The sequence below is a fragment of the Ochlerotatus camptorhynchus genome, unplaced genomic scaffold (genome assembly GCF_037179485.1).
Source record: "Ochlerotatus camptorhynchus isolate MF236.1 unplaced genomic scaffold, CSIRO-AGI_Acam_v1.1 ptg000542l, whole genome shotgun sequence".
In the NCBI taxonomy this organism is placed as follows: Eukaryota; Metazoa; Arthropoda; class Insecta; order Diptera; family Culicidae; genus Ochlerotatus; species Ochlerotatus camptorhynchus.
This window is the reverse complement of record NW_027041025.1, coordinates 526,136-531,288: the sequence shown is the minus strand read 5'-3', so window position 1 is coordinate 531,288 and position 5,153 is coordinate 526,136.

The window sequence follows — 5,153 nt, the reverse complement described above, 5'->3', positions numbered from 1 at the left end:
CTGGCGAGTATGAAAATCTTTAAATCGATTTATCTCCGTTAATATGGCTCTAATCGAGATTTGGAGGGATTTTAGGTGTCAAAAAATTTTTTCGTACAAAAACATGTCCCAACCCATAATTTTCAGGCTGGCGAGTATGAAAATCTTTAAATCGATTTATCTCCGTTAATATGGCTCTAATCGAGATTTGGAGGGATTTTAGGTGTCAAAAATTTTTGTCGTACAAAAACATGTCCCAACCCATAATTTTCAGGCTGGTGGGTATGAAAATCTTTAAATCGATTTATCTCCGTTGATATGGCTCTAATCGAGATTTGGAGGGATTTTAGGTGTCAAAAAAAATTTTCGTACAAAAACATGTCCCAACCCATAATTTTCAGGCTGGTGGGTATGAAAATCTTTAAATCGATTTATCTCCGTTAATATGGCTCTAATCGAGATTTGGAGGGATTTTAGGTGTCAAAAAAAATTTTCGTACAAAAACATGTCCCAACCCATAATTTTCAGGCTGGCGAGTATGAAAATCTTTAAATCGATTTATCTCCGTTAATATGGCTCTAATCGAGATTTGGAGGGATTTTAGGTGTCAAAAAATTTTTCGTGCAAAAACATGTCCCAACCCATAATTTTCAGGCTGGCGAGTATGAAAATCTTTAAATCGATTTATCTCCGTTAATATGGCTCTAATCGAGATTTGGAGGGATTTTAGGTGTCAAAAAAATTTTTCGTACAAAAACATGTCCCAACCCATAATTTTCAGGCTGGCGAGTATGAAAATCTTTAAATCGATTTATCTCCGTTAATATGGCTCTAATCGAGATTTGGAGGGATTTTAGGTGTCAAAAATTTTTGTCGTACAAAAACATGTCCCAACCCATAATTTTCAGGCTGGTGGGTATGAAAATCTTTAAATCGATTTATCTCCGTTAATATGGCTCTAATTGAGATTTGGAGGGATTTTCGGTGTCAAAATTTTTTTTCGTACAAAAACATGTCCCAACCCATAATTTTCAGGCTGGTGGGTATGAAAATCTTTAAATCGATTTATCTCCGTTGATATGGCTCTAATCGAGATTTGGAGGGATTTTAGGTGTCAAAAAAATTTTTCGTACAAAAACATGTCCCAACCCATAATTTTCAGGCTGGTGGGTATGAAAATCTTTAAATCGATTTATCTCCGCTAATATGGCTCTAATCGAGATTTGGAGGGATTTTAGGTGTCAAAATTTTTTTTCGTACAAAAACATGTCCCAACCCATAATTTTCAGGCTGGTGGGTATGAAAATCTTTAAATCGATTTATCTCCGTTAATATGGCTCTAATTGAGATTTGGAGGGATTTTCGGTGTCAAAAATTTTTGTCGTTCAAAAACATGTCCCAACCCATAATTTTCAGGCTGGCGAGTATGAAAATCTTTAAATCGATTTATCTCCGTTAATATGGCTCTAATCGAGATTTGGAGGGATTTTAGGTGTCAAAAATTTTTGTCGTACAAAAACATGTCCCAACCCATAATTTTCAGGCTGGTGGGTATGAAAATCTTTAAATCGATTTATCTCCGTTAATATGGCTCTAATCGAGATTTGGAGGGATTTTAGGTGTCAAAATTTTTTTTCGTTCAAAAACATGTCCCAACCCATAATTTTCAGGCTGGTGGGTATGAAAATCTTTAAATCGATTTATCTCCGTTGATATGGCTCTAATTGAGATTTGGAGGGATTTTAGGTGTCAAAAATTTTTTTCGTACAAAAACATGTCCCAACCCATAATTTTCAGGCTGGTGGGTATGAAAATCTTTAAATCGATTTATCTCCGTTAATATGGCTCTAATCGAGATTTGGAGGGATTTTAGGTGTCAAAAATTTTTGTCGTTCAAAAACATGTCCCAACCCATAATTTTCAGGCTGGCGAGTATGAAAATCTTTAAATCGATTTATCTCCGTTAATATGGCTCTAATCGAGATTTGGAGGGATTTTAGGTGTCAAAAATTTTTGTCGTACAAAAACATGTCCCAACCCATAATTTTCAGGCTGGTGGGTATGAAAATCTTTAAATCGATTTATCTCCGTTAATATGGCTCTAATCGAGATTTGGAGGGATTTTAGGTGTCAAAAATTTTTTTTCGTACAAAAACATGTCCCAACCCATAATTTTCAGGCTGGTGGGTATGAAAATCTTTAAATCGATTTATCTCCGTTAATATGGCTCTAATTGAGATGTGGAGGGATTTTCGGTGTCAAAAATTTTTTTTCGTACAAAAACATGTCCCAACCCATAATTTTCAGGCTGGTGGGTATGAAAATCTTTAAATCGATTTATCTCCGTTAATATGGCTCTAATCGAGATTTGGAGGGATTTTAGGTGTCAAAAATTTTTTTTCGTACAAAAACATGTCCCAACCCATAATTTTCAGGCTGGTGGGTATGAAAATCTTTAAATCGATTTATCTCCGTTAATATGGCTCTAATTGAGATTTGGAGGGATTTTCGGTGTCAAAAATTTTTGTCGTTCAAAAACATGTCCCAACCCATAATTTTCAGGCTGGCGAGTATGAAAATCTTTAAATCGATTTATCTCCGTTAATATGGCTCTAATCGAGATTTGGAGGGATTTTAGGTGTCAAAAATTTTTTTTCGTACAAAAACATGTCCCAACCCATAATTTTCAGGCTGGTGGGTATGAAAATCTTTAAATCGATTTATCTCCGTTAATATGGCTCTAATTGAGATGTGGAGGGATTTTCGGTGTCAAAAATTTTTTTTCGTACAAAAACATGTCCCAACCCATAATTTTCAGGCTGGTGGGTATGAAAATCTTTAAATCGATTTATCTCCGTTAATATGGCTCTAATCGAGATTTGGAGGGATTTTAGGTGTCAAAAATTTTTTTTCGTACAAAAACATGTCCCAACCCATAATTTTCAGGCTGGTGGGTATGAAAATCTTTAAATCGATTTATCTCCGTTAATATGGCTCTAATTGAGATTTGGAGGGATTTTCGGTGTCAAAAATTTTTGTCGTTCAAAAACATGTCCCAACCCATAATTTTCAGGCTGGCGAGTATGAAAATCTTTAAATCGATTTATCTCCGTTAATATGGCTCTAATCGAGATTTGGAGGGATTTTAGGTGTCAAAAATTTTTTTTCGTACAAAAACATGTCCCAACCCATAATTTTCAGGCTGGTGGGTATGAAAATCTTTAAATCGATTTATCTCCGTTAATATGGCTCTAATTGAGATTTGGAGGGATTTTCGGTGTCAAAAATTTTTGTCGTTCAAAAACATGTCCCAACCCATAATTTTCAGGCTGGCGAGTATGAAAATCTTTAAATCGATTTATCTCCGTTAATATGGCTCTAATCGAGATTTGGAGGGATTTTAGGTGTCAAAAATTTTTTTTCGTACAAAAACATGTCCCAACCCATAATTTTCAGGCTGGTGGGTATGAAAATCTTTAAATCGATTTATCTCCGTTAATATGGCTCTAATTGAGATTTGGAGGGATTTTCGGTGTCAAAAATTTTTGTCGTTCAAAAACATGTCCCAACCCATAATTTTCAGGCTGGCGAGTATGAAAATCTTTAAATCGATTTATCTCCGTTAATATGGCTCTAATCGAGATTTGGAGGGATTTTAGGTGTCAAAAATTTTTTTTCGTACAAAAACATGTCCCAACCCATAATTTTCAGGCTGGTGGGTATGAAAATCTTTAAATCGATTTATCTCCGTTAATATGGCTCTAATTGAGATGTGGAGGGATTTTCGGTGTCAAAAATTTTTTTTCGTACAAAAACATGTCCCAACCCATAATTTTCAGGCTGGTGGGTATGAAAATCTTTAAATCGATTTATCTCCGTTAATATGGCTCTAATTGAGATTTGGAGGGATTTTCGGTGTCAAAAATTTTTGTCGTTCAAAAACATGTCCCAACCCATAATTTTCAGGCTGGCGAGTATGAAAATCTTTAAATCGATTTATCTCCGTTAATATGGCTCTAATCGAGATTTGGAGGGATTTTAGGTGTCAAAAATTTTTGTCGTACAAAAACATGTCCCAACCCATAATTTTCAGGCTGGTGGGTATGAAAATCTTTAAATCGATTTATCTCCGTTAATATGGCTCTAATCGAGATTTGGAGGGATTTTAGGTGTCAAAATTTTTTTTCGTTCAAAAACATGTCCCAACCCATAATTTTCAGGCTGGTGGGTATGAAAATCTTTAAATCGATTTATCTCCGTTAATATGGCTCTAATTGAGATTTGGAGGGATTTTAGGTGTCAAAAATTTTTTTCGTACAAAAACATGTCCCAACCCATAATTTTCAGGCTGGTGGGTATGAAAATCTTTAAATCGATTTATCTCCGTTAATATGGCTCTAATCGAGATTTGGAGGGATTTTAGGTGTCAAAAATTTTTGTCGTACAAAAACATGTCCCAACCCATAATTTTCAGGCTGGTGGGTATGAAAATCTTTAAATCGATTTATCTCCGTTAATATGGCTCTAATCGAGATTTGGAGGGATTTTAGGTGTCAAAAATTTTTTTCGTACAAAAACATGTCCCAACCCATAATTTTCAGGCTGGTGGGTATGAAAATCTTTAAATCGATTTATCTCCGTTAATATGGCTCTAATCGAGATTTGGAGGGATTTTAGGTGTCAAAAATTTTTTTTCGTACAAAAACATGTCCCAACCCATAATTTTCAGGCTGGTGGGTATGAAAATCTTTAAATCGATTTATCTCCGTTAATATGGCTCTAATTGAGATGTGGAGGGATTTTCGGTGTCAAAAATTTTTTTCGTACAAAAACATGTCCCAACCCATAATTTTCAGGCTGGTGGGTATGAAAATCTTTAAATCGATTTATCTCCGTTAATATGGCTCTAATCGAGATTTGGAGGGATTTTAGGTGTCAAAAATTTTTGTCGTACAAAAACATGTCCCAACCCATAATTTTCAGGCTGGTGGGTATGAAAATCTTTAAATCGATTTATCTCCGTTAATATGGCTCTAATCGAGATTTGGAGGGATTTTAGGTGTCAAAAAATTTTTTCGTACAAAAACATGTCCCAACCCATAATTTTCAGGCTGGTGGGTATGAAAATCTTTAAATCGATTTATCTCCGTTAATATGGCTCTAATCGAGATTTG